The following is a 14,718-nucleotide window of genomic DNA, read 5'->3' as shown; positions in this document are numbered from 1 at the left end:
AATGTTATAAAATTTGCTTTCAAAAGTCATATATATTTTAATAAACTGAGAAGAGAAAAATATTAAATTATATTTATTCAGATACCCAACCATTTCTTTTGCTTTATCCTCATTCCTAAGGTTACAAGTTTCCCTTTGTTATAATTTCCCTTAAGTCTTGTTTGAGTTTAAATTATTTTTCTGAACTTCTTGAATTTTTTCTGTAAATTTATGTTTTTCACTGAACTTGGAAGTTTTTCATCCACTATATCTTCAAATATTTTTCTTCAACAATCATTTTTTCCCTTTATTTCATAGATGCCAATGACACTATTACTAGGTTTTTTGAATATTGTTATTATATTATCTATAGGCCCTAGACGCTCTGGTCATTTTCATTTTCAATCTTTTTTCTCTCTGTGATTTAGACTAGACAATTTTTATTGATCAAGTTTTAAGTTTACTGACTTTTCCCTCTGTTATCTCTATTCTTTTATTGAACCGTCTAGGGAATTTTAAAATTTCAAGTGTTGCATTTTTTATTTTTTAAATGTCCAATTTTTCCCTTTTCTTTTTCCAGTAGTTTCTATTGCTCTGTTAAGAACATCTTTATTTCCATTAATTTCAAGAGCGTTCACCTTTGCCTCATGGAGCATGGTTATAATAGCTACAATGAAGTCTTTATTCCAACATCTGGATCATCTTAGATTTGACATTTGTTGATAGTTGTTTCTCTGGAAAGCAGGTCCAACTTTTTATTTATTTATTTATTTTTGTTATTTGTATGTTGAGCAATTTTGCATTACATCTTCAAAATTTTGAGTAATGTGTTGTGAGACTCTGCCTCTTGTTAAAATCATCTGAAGATTTTTTGTTTATTAATAAATCAAATTAGGTTCAGACCATGAGTTCTATCTTGCCTTACACTGGTGCTAGTTCGAATGTCATTTCAGGGTTTAAAGTCTTTATTGTGTTATCTGAAACAGTCAGGGATTAGTGTAAGACTTTGGAGCTGATTCACAGATCAATTCTTAAAGCTTTTGCTATGTTTCTTTGGATGTGTTCCATACAGGCAGAGTTTGGGGGCACACCAGGGAATTTTCTTCTTCACTGCTTATTTATTTATTTTATTTTATTTTATTTTTTATTTTTTAATTTTCTTTGGAGGCGTTGAGACCTGCTTGATTTATTCTTATTATTTAATACACAATGACACAACTGTGATTCCAAGGCATGCAAAGTGTGCCTTCCACTGCAGCTAAGGAGAGGGCAGGAATGGTATACCTGGGGATGGTGTGAGTCAGGAATGACAGGGAGGCCAGGCGGCCATGATCAGGGCAGCCTCCTCCCCAGGGCCAGGGACAGGGGAGTGGCCTGAGGAGCAGGGCCCAAGGGTAGCCTAGGGTGGGGGAAGTGGGTGGAGACCTCCTGTTGGCTTAGGTCAAGAGCTCAGAAGTGCCACATGGCTGAGGGGGTAGTGGCCCGGGAAGGACCAGAGGCAGGGTCAGGAGAGCACCATTTCCAGGGGGGCTGGGGGCAGGGAGGTGCCCTACGGGAGAAGCCAGGAGGGACCTCCTGCCCCTGGGGTGGGGGCTGGGCTGGAGCAGGCTGCAGCAAGACCTGAAGCATGCGCGGGGCTGGAGAGCCTGACTAGCTGGGCTGGTGTGTGTGTGTGTTGAGGGGTTCCCAGGGCAGCCTGGCCCAGAGAGCAGTCCAGAGTCTGCAGGCGGTGCCCAGCGAGAGGCCGCAGACCCCTCAGAACCTCCCCTCCTGTCTCTCTGGAAAGGAACTGGGGAACCTATAGTGCAAATCTGTGGATCACTCAGTTACAGAGGGAGGCTGTGCCCAAAAGTGGACACTGGGGTGCACCCCCTTCACCACCTCGGCCTCCCAGACTGTCCTCAGTACAGCCGCTTGTCAAAAGAGTGCAGGCTGTGGATGCCACCCTTGATCTGGGCCGACATGGTCTGCTTCTCAAACTTCAGCTCTCCTGAGTACATCAAGGATTGAAAGACAGGCTGCGGCCGGATATCCTGGCAACTGTGTTGGATGCCCGCTGTGAGATAGGACACGAACTTATGAATGGACCTTTTGTCCTGGATGGAGCCCAAGACACATTGTGGGATCTTCACATTATTCCCCTCACCAAAGTATCATTTCTGGCTGCTGCTGCTCTTCTCCATGGCATCCAGTGAGTCCATGCCCCGGTACTTCTTGAGCCACACCCTGTCTGAGAAGTACTCACTGGGGGCCTCCGTGGTGGTGGCCAGCAGGGATCCCATAATCACTGTGGAAGCTCCAAGGGCCAGGGTCTTGACCATGTGCCCTATGGTCTGGATGCCGCCATTGACTATGATGGGCACACTAAAGCACAGGGCATACTCGGCCACCTTGTACACAGCCGTGCCCTGGGGCCAAGAGCAGGCCATCACTTCCTGGGTGACGCAGATGGAGCCGCAGCCCATGCCTATGTGCAGCCCGTCCACACCAGCGTCAATCAGGTTTTTGGCCTGGGCTGCTGTCATCCCAATCACCTGGAGGTGGGGGTACTTCTGTTGGATGTAATGCACCATGGCAATCTGATACACCGAGTTTCCTTGGGAGGAGTCCAAGACTGTGACGTCTACACCCACCTGGGTGAGCAGGTCCGGGGGGTATTTGTCATCCTCAGGGGTGCCCACAGCTGCCCCGCAGAGTAGCTGCTTGTGGGAATCCTTGGAGGCCAGAGGTTAGTCTTGGTTCTTCTTCAGGTCTGTACAGGCGGTGATGGCCACCGGCTCATGGCTATCATTGACGAAAGACAGCTTCCCTTTCTTGCTATGCTGCAGGATCTCATTTGCCTCTTTCAACATCAAGCCTGCTGGAGCTAACACCAGCTCCTTCCTTGGCATCACCACCTCACTGAGGAGGGTAGTGTGGTCCTTCTCAGCAAGAAGTTGATGTTTCTGGAGGTGACGATGCCCACCAGTTTGCTCCCCATGGTGCCCGTCTCCGCGATGGGGATGCCTGAGAAGCCTCTTGGCCTCCAGCACATCACCCAGAGTGTGCAACGGGCTCAGCGCCACGGGGTCCGTGATGAAGCCCTGTTCAAACTTCTTGACCTTCCGCCCCTCGTTGGCCTGGAACTCTGGGGTGCAGTTGTGGTGAATGAAACCAATACCTCCCATCAGAGCCATTGCGATGGCTATGTTAGCCTGTCACAGTGTCCACGGAGGAAGGAGATCAGCGGCATCTTCAGCATGATCTTCCGGGTCAGGGCTGAGGTCGGGTCCGCCTCATCAGCTACGAAGTCTATGAATCCTGGGAGAATCAGGAAGTCGTTGCAGGTGAGGCGCTCGGCCCTGGTAAAGAGCTGCTGCGCGGTGAGCCAGTCCTCGGGCATGTAGCCGTTGCTGCTCATGATCAGGTAGGCCGCCGTGCTGCCGCGAGACCCTGCGACATCCGCGCGTGCCGCCGCCGCTGCTGCCTCTGCTCTGCGGCCACGCTGCCTCTGCGAGCCGGGCGGGCCCTCTTCTCTCTGTCTCTCTCTCTGTCTCTCTCTCTCTCTGTCTGTCTCTCTCTTTTTAAAAAATAATTTCCTTCGCAGAGTCTGCCTCCCAGGGGCCCCTTTTTCTAGTCCCTCTGGCCAAGAGTCCTCTGTCTAAGTCTTCCACACAGTGGCACAGTTCTGTGTTATTAGATATACCCGGGGGATGAAGTAATGAAAGAAAAGACAGAAAATAAAAATGGGAATTCCTTCTACAGTCTTTAAACACAGAGGCCCCTAGAGGCTCATTTTCATGCTTCCTCTGTCCAGAACGATGGATTTCTAGGGCTTACATTCATGCTGCTGCCTCTACATGCACTGAAGCTGGTCAGTGAAGCTGGCCTTGGGGCAGAGGGAGAGAAAAACACGTTGGGATTTCACCTTCAGCCTCCACTTTCCACCTCTTAGAGTCCCAGTTTCATAGTACTCTGACAGAAAACCAGAGTTTTCTCAAAGTTTTTGCTGTCTGTTCCCATCACATTGTTCCCTGATTTGGCCCATCCTTAAGTCAAGACCAGATGATCTTGAAGGAAAAATATCATAAGAAACACACTATTGGCATACTGGTCATTTTTTTTTGAGTTTTGATGTCTCTCCTCAACCTTCTTGCTATTATTTTGTTTCAGAATCATCCTCATTTAAGTGTTTTAGTATTTTTTCCTGAATTTTTAATTGTAATGAGTGAAAGAGAAGGATTCTAGCAGGCTTACTTCATCTTGGCTGGCACCTGAAGTCCATCCATAGGATATATTTTAAAATTGTTCATGTACTTGGCCACAAAGACAGTCTCTAAGAGTTGGTAACACAAAAAACATGTTCTCTGAAAACATTGCAATAAAATTAGTAAATAATGCCAAAATGTACTTTTCCAAATATTTTGTAGCTTAAAGCAGAAATTGTATTGCAAATTATAGACTATTTAGATTTGAAAAACAAGAGAAGCACAACTGATAGACTACAACAAAAAGTATACTCACGGGAAAAATGTTAACCTTAAATGTCCGTACTAGGACAAAACAATTGGAAAATTATTAGCTAAATATTTAACTGAGGAACGTTTAAGCAAAGAAGTTAGAAAAATAGTAAATCTTAAGAAGGTAGAAAGAAGTAATAATAACAGAAATGAAGGAATTTAGAAAACCAAGCCACAATAGGGAGATTCAGCATAGAATAAAGTTTATTTTTAGAAAAGATTAAAAACTTACACAAACCTCTAACAACATTAATCAAGAAAAACCAAAGATAATCTACATTTTCATATTAAATTATTGAATAGTAAATTATGTATTTATAATATTTAATATAAAATATAGATTTAATGGACTATTTCCTAGAGAATTAAACCTTATTAAAATGGATCCAGGAAGATATTTTAAAACTGAATACACTTACTTCCATTAGGGAAATGCAATCAGTTGGAAGAAAAAGCAGGAGTCCTAGTTATTGACATGCGTTTATCAAACTATCAGGGAATACATAACTATAAACTTTTAAATTTTCCTAGAGAACAGAAAATGTGTTCCTGGTCAGACACTTATTAACTATATTCCTAGGTAAATGCTTAGCACTCTCACTTGCTTAATTAGGATAATGACCAGAGTACCTACCTCATAGAACTGTGATGATTAAATGGTGAAAACAAAAGAGATATGCTAAGAGCACTGACTGACACATAGTAAGCGCAAAATAAATGTTAGCTATTCTTTTTTTCTTGTTATTATGGTACCAAAACCAGAAAATATTACTGCATAAAATAAATTCTTTAGACCAGTATTACTTAACATAAATGTACAGATACTAACACATTAGCTAACTAGATTCAGCAAAATATTAAAAATGCATCATGGTCAAATAATGTGTATTCTAGGATTTCAAGGATGACTTAATATTAAAAATTTTGTTAATCTTAGTATATTACTATGTTAACAGATTAAAAGAGAAAACATTTATGATTGATTCAGTAGATTCAGAAAACTCATGCAATAAATGCAGCACCCATTTGTAAGAAAAACTTTTCACAAACGGGGAATAGGAAGGTACTTGCCCACTTACTGAAGTGTATCTAAACCTGTAGCAAATACTATTAATGGTAAAACCTTACAAAATCTGCATTAAAGTAGGGAGCTATGCAAGAATTTTATAGGATTTTGTAATCAATCCCAAAAGACAAGGATAACAAGTAAGAAGAATGAGAATTGGCATGGGGGAAACTAAATTTCATTATTTGCATATGATGTAATGATATATATATATTATATATAATATATATATAATCTGAGATGGCTTATAAATGAATTATTGGCACTAATAAGAGATCAGCATGTTCCTGGATATAGAATCAATATATAAAAGTCATTGACATTCTTATTTATTCCCCATATGCTTAAACTATTACAGAAACTAAGATCAAATTCATAAGAGGTACAAAAACTAAAAGGTACCTAAGTATTTACTGAAAGATATAAGAGAATGCCAAAAAACTGGATATTAATTGATGGGAAAAGTTAATACTCTTAGGAAATAAATTCTCCCCCAATTAATTTACAAATCCTGTATAGTATCAGTTAAACTAACTCTAAAATTTCTTTGGAATGTGAAATGATCAGGAATATCTAAGCCTTTTTTTTAGTAGGAAAGGAGAAGAAATTCTTTGCAGATATGAGGACAAATTGTAAAAGTGTGAATATTCAGCTATGTTACTATTTGTATGGGCTAGACAAACCAACCAATGGAAAGGAGCAAAGAACCCAGACAAAGACTTATGCATATGCATGAACTCAGTTCAGACATTATTAATTGGTTGTGGAATAACAAAGTTTTAAATAAATGGTTCCAGGTAAAATTAATTATCCTTATTAAAAATTTGCAATTTGTGACACATTAAAATAAATTCGAGGTAAATTAAAGACCCCAATATGAGAAAAATTTTATAAAGATTTTGGAGGGAAATACAAGAGAATCCCATATTTTAAAGAGGATGATCATAAGCACAAAACTTCAAAGGAAATTATTGATAACCTTGACCTTATTAAAATGCAAAGCCCTGTAACACAGGATACATTGAAGAAGTTAATAAAAAATAATAATTGAAGAAAAGCAATTTATGACATTTGTAGCAACAAAATATTGGTATCTTACTATAGTAAAAAGTTTTCTGAAAATGAATAAGCATAAGACTAGTTACCTAACTGAAAGTTGGGTAAATCAAACAAACTGAAGATTCTATTTAAAAAAGAAGCTGGAAAGATAAACAGCTGAAAAGGTCTTTAATCTGAGTAGTTGAGGGAACATGCTCATGGGTTTGAAAATGGAATACCATTTCACAGTTACCACTGGCAGACCTCTGACCACTAAAACGTCAACAATACTCAGCTTTTGGAGGTGTGGAGAAACAGTCTCTCATATGCTCTCAGTGGCTATGTAAATTAGTCAACTACTTTGGAAAAACACTTAGATAATATCAAGGAAAGTGGACTGAGTATAGTACATATCCCAGAAATTTCACTTCTAGGTGGATGCTCCATTCTTTTATATGTACATAAGAAAACATGTACAGAATTATTCCTTGTAACAAGCACTGTTATTAAAAGAAAGAAGTGGGATACCATCAAAGTATTTATCAATAAAGAAATAAGTAGTTTATCATATATTTAGTAGACTACCATCTGGCAGTTAAATTAAATGAACTAGATTTACATGAATCATCTTTGGTACATTTTGAAACCATAAGGTTAAATTAAAAATTAATTGCCAGGCATGGTGGCTCACACCTGTAATCCCAGCACTTTGGGAGGCCAAGGCAGGTGGATCGCTTAAGCTTAGGAGTTCAAGACCAGCCTGGGCAACATAGCGAAATCCCATCTCTCCAAAAATTAGCTGGGCAGGGTGGTGCACACCTGTAGTCCCAGCAACTTGAAAGACTGAGGTCGGAGGATCACTTGAGTCTGAGAGGGGGAGGTTGCAGTGAGCTGAAATCGCGCTACTACATTTCTGCCTGGGTGACAGAGTAAGAGACGGTCTGAAATAAATAAATAAATAAATAAATAAAAAATTGGGCCGAGCGTGATGGCTCATGCCTGTAATCCCAGCACTTTGGGAGGCTGAGGCGGGTGGATCAGGAGGTCAGGAGATCCAGACCAGCCTGGCCAGTATGGTGAAACCCCATCTCTACTAAAAATACAAAAATTTGCCCTGCATGGTGGTGTGTGCCTGTAGTCCCAGCTATACTGGGGAGGCCGAGGCAGAAGGATAACTTGAACCCAGGAGGTGGAGGTTGCAGTGAGCTGAGTTGCAGCCACTGCACTCCAGCCTGGGCGACAGAGCAAGACTCGGTCTCAAAATAAATAAATAAATACATACATAAATACACACATACATACATAATTGAGCTGCAAATATCTATTCATACAAAATTAAAAATAATGTAAAATGATCCCTGTAATTTTGCTGGCAAAATTTTATGTGGTTAAGAGCAATAAAAATCAAGATAGAAAGGATATATATTCTATCAAGATATTAGTCATATCTGGAAAGGGAGGGTGTCAGGTAGAAGGGGATGAGTAATTCAGGTAAAAGGACTGGAGAAGGAAGTGAGAGGGGTTTTCTCTGTATCTGTCATTTTTCATTTTTTTTCTCAAAAATTTCTGAAACAGTTAAAAATTTAACATTTGTTAGATCTGAGTGTTAGGTATAAACTTATTTTTAAGTGTTTGAAAGATTTCATAACGAAGAAAAAATGTAAAAATTAATTAACAAAAGAAGATATAACCACTTTGTTTTCTGTGCTGAGTGATGCACAGCTGTATTAGCTGTAGTGTTGAGCAGCAGAGCTTCACATTTCTGCTGACTTTACATGTGAACTTGAGCTGAGCCTCACAGAGGGAATGTGTAAGCTAGAGAAGTCAAAGTCAAGCGGGAGGGAGGATACTGCTATGACTAATTATTATTATTTTTTTAAGTAACCACAAGATTCTCCACACAAACTCATGTAACTATGAGCCTGTTATAGAAACTGACATATTTTGCTATTATTTTTTATACTCCTTTTCTCCTCTGGAAAAGCAGGGAAAGTGTTGGCAAAGTGTATTGTGGTGAAACTGCTGTTCTTTGATTCCTTGAAAGCCATACGCTAATATATAGTCATAGGGAATAGTGTTATTTTCTCTTCCAGAATTAGTTTATCTGGTATAATTTAAGGTATATAACCCAGGGAAGATACTGGTGCTATATTTAAATCTTTGGATTTTTCTCATTTCTCTGTGTACGTTCGATTTTGAGAGTTTTAAAAATTTAGTGCTAAACTGCATTGACTACTACTACAGAATAAAATTGTAGTTTTTGCCAGGTAATCTCTTCCTCTCACCCCTGATACCACACATGCATACACACACACAGTTTTTTTCCCATCAATTTTTGTTTCATTTTAAATAAAATTAAGGGATTATTTATAAAAATTAGGCACACATTAGCAATTCAGATCAATTTAAAACGTTAAAATGGTTTTGTATGTCAACCTGAAGCAAAGACTTTAAAAAGTAATATAATTTCATTATATGACAATATTAAATAATTCCTCTGGTTGTGAGAAGCAAAGTTAGTGTTAGCTGGTGCTGTGATTAATTTTATGTGTCAGCTTGGCTAGGCTATAGTGTCCCGTTGTTTGGTCAAACACCAATCTAGACATTTTTGTGAAGGTAGTTTTTAGATGTGATTGATAGCTAATTAGTAGACTTTAGGTACAGCAGATTACCCTCCAAAATGTGGATGGGCCTCATCCCATTAGTTGAGGTCTTAAGAACAAAGACAGTGATTTCCCAAAGAAGGAATTCTTCTCTAGTCTATAACATAGAAATCCTGCCTGGGTTTCCAGCCTGTGGTCCTGTGGAACTTGGACTCAAGACTGCAACAGCAGCTCTCATTCAACTATACCTTCTGGTCTGGCCTATGTAGTTTGTACGTGCCAGCCCCAACAATTGCATGTTACAATTCCTTAAAATCAATCAATTTCTGTGCATCTTTCTCTGCCTCTCTGTCTTTATCTATAGACATGAATATATCTATAAAGATATCTAGATAGCTGTTTATCCTATCTTTATCTATCAATCATCTTTCTATCACATCTATCATCTATCTATCTATCTATCTATCTATCTATCTATCTATCTATCTATCATCTATCTATCTATATCTAGATACATAGACACCTCTCTCAATCTCTTCCCCCTCCTTCATTTTATTAGTTCTGTTTCTTTCTGGAGAACCCTAATATAGTGGGCTATTAGCCAGTTGAAATTAGTCATCATCAATATTAGAATTTTCCAACTATTGTAACACATTCTAGGTATACAAACTTTTGCAAACACCTGCAACAGTTTTTCTTCCCATAGGACAAATGAGCTTATTTGGGAATACGCAGGGGGTTGCAATCACAGGCAGCCTATGATGCATCATAGGCATACCCTTGGGGTAGAAGCTTCTTCATCTTGTAAAGATGACTATGTAAGCAGCCTTGAAAAAAGTTGCATAGGTCATTATAGGAGTTGGTGCTTGTTCATGGGTAGAAACAGCCTTGCTAGATAGGTATTCCTGTGCAGATGGCTATTCTGGAACAGTGATCTTGAGGAATGTCATATGATAAGTCCTGTTACAGTCATTTGTGCATTATAGCTCCTCCTTATGCTTCCTGCCTCCATTTTGTTAGGGTTTTGACAGGAGTCACTCCATTTTGATACTGGCAACTTTCACAGGCTCAACTCTGAATACAACAAGGACAAGAGAGGATTTAGGGCCAAGGAGCAGAGTAAAGGGGTCAGTGGATGAAATTACTAAGAGGAGACATTAAGGTTAGGGAGATTCTTGCTGAATTGCCATAACAGGATTCTTGGTAAAGGCAGACCAAGATGATAAGGTAGCAAGGATAGGGAACAAGGAATTTAACCAGATAGAGACGGTAATCAGGGTGGGAGGATGACAGCAGAATTTTTTGCCTAAAACTGGGCTGGGAAGGCTTAGTTGACAAGAGACCTCAGAGAAGTCTGACTAAAGTTTGGTCAAGGAGAGTTTCTGTCGTGTTTAATGGATCTGAGTTCTCAAATGCCTGTCTTAATGTAACCTGTAACCCAGGTAACCATATTTAAGTGGACACTTCTGATTTTGATAAGGGTTAAATACTTGTGAGGTCTGTTAGGCCTGTCTCATATCTTTGACACCTGCTTCTTTCCTGTAAAGGCCAAGAGGGAGGTTAGACATCAACACAGCCCTAGGGCTGCCCTGGCTTTATTTCAAGAGTTTACAGCTATTCTGGAGGCTGAGGTAGGAGGAACGCTTGAGCCCAGGAGTTCAAGGCTTCAGTGAGTTGTGATTACATCACTGCACTCCAGCCAGAGTGAGAGAGCGAGACCCTGTCTCACACAAAGAGTTTAAATTGCTGTAAGACTGGTGAAGAGACCATCTCCATACATGCTTGGGGCACATGCTCATTCAGCCCCACTCGGTGGTTCTGAACAAAGCTGCCCTTTCCACTCTTGCCTCAGCCTTCTAGTATGCATGCCACCCCCTTCCCCTCTCTGCACACAGACCTCTCTGCACACTCCCCTCTCTGCACACACTCGCCTCTCTGTCCCATCCAGGCCCAGTGTACCCCAATAAAAGGTTTATGCTCCCTGTGCATCTGGGCTTGCATCAGAATCATGTCTAGGGCAATTTTTTTTTTTTTTAATGCCAAAAATAACTGAACTTCATTTACTGCACTGACTGGAAAACAGTTACCCGTATTTGGGGTTCGAAGTGCACAAGCAATTGCTAGGGTCAAGACTGAATCCCTCTATGTGACCCTCTCCCTGTAGCTTTCCACCCTCCCGTGACAAGGAGCCAAGAGGAGGCCCTGTGTCCAGAAGGATGTCCTGATGAAACAGAGCCGTAAGGAACACAAACATGTAGTAGCATATATAAGACTGTTTTACAGAGTTGGAAGGGACAAGAAAACAGAAAAGTGAAGAGGAAAGTGAGTCTTTGGTATGCTGGCTGTTAATCATCAACGTAGTAAGAGAAAACAATTTTCTAATCTCTGTAGGACCTGGTCATAAAATAGTGTAGCTTCCACACATGGGTAATTCAGTCTGTGTGTACTGAAGTAGGAGTGAAAAAAAAAAAAGCTTTCAACCCACTGTAGGAAGAAGGAGGATGTTAACAACTCCACCCTTTCCTCTGCCTTGTGCTTAAATCTTTCTTTGTGTTCTATTGTGTGATCTGGACACTTGGGAGATAATTTTTTCTGGAAAGAGCAACTAGGCAACTGGGATGTTTGCAGAGAGGAGTTGAGAGGGGAGCTGAATAATTACAAATTTTAAATGGCAGACACATGACTTACTTGGGTTTCCTACACACCCAGTTCTGCCAATAAATAGATGAGATCAGTTTTCTCATCTGTGAAATAAAGGAGTTGGATGTCTTCACTAGATGACCTCTACAGTCCCTGGCAGTTTAAAAATTTTATGAAAAAGTACAATGCAGAGAAAAAACAGTTAAGGTCTCTTATTCTCTTCTCAACCACAGGACAACCAGATTTACAATTTGGTTTGTTATTTCCATATGAAGAGTGGTTGTTACCCAAAGAAAGAAAAGAAAGACAATTTATTTTATAAACTAAATATACAAAGCACTACTGAAAATAGACTGTGGATACAGTCAGAAGTTTAATTAACAGTACTTACCTGTAGTTTTAGCTTTTCAGAAATAAAGCAAAGTTCATATTAGTTGAAAGAGATCCTGGCAAAACATTTAATCTTAATAGGGGGAATATTAAAAATTATTTTAAGTTGTACTTTATGCCTGTACTATTTTTGAAAACTATTTTTTATGAGACTTATTTTTTCATCGTTAAAATTGGAATAATGATTTCCCAATTAGGTACTTATAAACTTTAAATGAAGTATTATACGTGAAACTCCCTAATATATCCAATGCTGACTCTTAGCTTGCAAACAGTCTTCCTTTCTTCTTTGGTATTCCTCATCTTGATGATCTGTTCATCAATATTTCTCTGTTGTCAAGCTAGAAAGCTAGAGTGACCATAAATCAATGCTTTTCAAGCTGTGGTGATGTAATCAATTTACGCAGAAAATATTTTAAAATAGAAACAATGGAATACAAAAAATTAGAGACCATTGCAAATACAACGGTATAGATTGCAATAATACTTAGCAAAGGTATGCATTATTTTGTAAAACTTTGATGATTAAAGAGTATGTTTGTGTATGGGGAGGCTTGGGGAGGGAAGTTCTTTTGATACAGAATGCATTTCTTTTTACCGTAAAAAATGTCTGAGAAACACTATCCTACGATATGCTGTCTCTGTCCTATGTGCAATTCTTCTCCAGCTTATCAATTTTATCTTCCGAAGAAACTTCGGATCTGTACCCCTTTCTATTTTCTGCTATTGACTTAGTGTAAGCCTTAATAATTTTAGTTTCCTTGTCATCAAAATTTTTCACACTCCAAACTGCTACTCAAGATCTTCCTAATAAAATTCATATCTAAACAGGTGAACCCTACAGACAGATGAGACAGATGCTATTTTTAGAGTGAAGGGTCAGTGTTTAATAACCATCACACATATTGGGGGCATTTCAAATATACGGTTGTAAAATAAATTAATGCCTCAGACACTTCCTGAGTTCCCCTCATGCCTTTCTCAGTTTCAAATTTTGTTTCAGCCTCAGCCTGTGGAACAGTTAGATCCTTGCAGAATTCTGTAACTCTCTGCAGTGACAATTACTCATCTCTAGTATGCATCCTTTGCTGACTGTCTAGCTGACTTAGTACAGGGCAGTAGAGCAGAATCATCTTTCAAAACTGTAAGTCAGACCACTTCACTCCTCAGTCTAAGCCCTTCAGTGGCTTCCACTTGCTGGCTCCACTCCAAGTCCACTTCCTGACTCTGGCCTACAGGTCCCCATATGATTGATTCCTCATGTCCTTATCTCTTATTTATCAGCTCACCCTTCTCTCTCCCTTGATCACCATTCCCCTGTTGCAGATATTGCCTCTGTATTTTTATTATTATTGTTCTGGATTGAGACTTGAAAATGAACCCATGTCTGACTCAGGATGAGAATATTTGGGAAGGGAGAAGCTGAGTCTTCCTTACTCCTGTGATTTTTCACAGTCAATGGATGGGGTCAGGCCCACTCAGTGGGTTAGGAATTAGTCAACTGATTGAGTATGTGTTCAGCTGTCTGGGAGTGAGATAGGTAGTGTAAAGGTATCCTCATAGGCATCCTCCCAAACCCATCTGATAACAAACTGATTCCTGCAATCGACATACCTTATCAGATAGGACTCTGTTGTCAATAAAGTTAATGTAGAATAGTGGCTGAAGGCTGAAGAACAGAATAACAGCTAAGGGAAAAATAAAGATTCAGAACTCAACAAGCAGTGAAATGTTTATTTACAACCCTGGCTTGGGGGTACATAAATTCATCAACTCAGATAATTAAATGTTATGAAAAAAGATCATAATAACAATAACTGATCTAAGGTAACAAATATACTCCTGGCTGTGGTTAGAGTGTTTGTGTCCCCTCCAAAATTCATGTTGAAACTTAATCCCCAATGCAGCAGTATTAAGAGGTGTGGCCTTTAGGAAATGATTAGGTCATAAGGGCTCTGCCCTCATGAATGGTTTAATGCTTTTATATAAAAGGGCTGAAGGGATCTAACTCAATCCCTTTTTTGCCCTTTCATCCCTTCTGCCATGTGAGGAAGCAGTGTTCATGGCTCCATCTTGGAAGCAGAGACTGAGCCCTCACTAGACACCAAACCTGCTGGTGCCTTGTTATTAAACTTCCCAGTCTTCAGAACTGTGAGAAATAAATTTCCATTATTTATAACATACCTATTCTTAGGTATTTTCTTATAGCAGATCAAATTAAGACATTCCTTTTGGTCAGGTAAGCATAAACACTTAGGGGAAAAAAAAGTAAATATTTGATGAAGTCGAATATTCTCATAAAATTAATATATAGATATATTTTAATGAAGTCTTGTTCACTCTCCAGGCTGGAATGCTGTGGCATGATCTCGGCTCCCTGCACACTCCGACTCCCTGGTTCAGGCGATTCTCCTGCCTCAGCTTCCCGAGTAGCTGGAATTACAGCTGGAATTACCACGCCCAGCTAATTTGCCCAACATGGGGTTTCACCGTGTTGGCCAGG

The 14,718-nt window shown here is 39.7% G+C and overlaps 1 pseudogene; it reads right to left on the bottom strand.

Moving 5' to 3' along the window:
- Nucleotides 1-1,880: 1,880 nt before the first annotated feature.
- The window catches only part of LOC105507820, a 133,849-nt pseudogene continuing 121,011 nt past the window's right edge, over nt 1,881-14,718 (bottom strand).

Source organism: Colobus angolensis, unplaced genomic scaffold (genome assembly GCF_000951035.1).
Source record: "Colobus angolensis palliatus isolate OR3802 unplaced genomic scaffold, Cang.pa_1.0 Scaffold153, whole genome shotgun sequence".
Taxonomy (NCBI): Eukaryota; Metazoa; Chordata; class Mammalia; order Primates; family Cercopithecidae; genus Colobus; species Colobus angolensis.
This window is presented reverse-complemented; position numbering and strand designations above follow the sequence as displayed.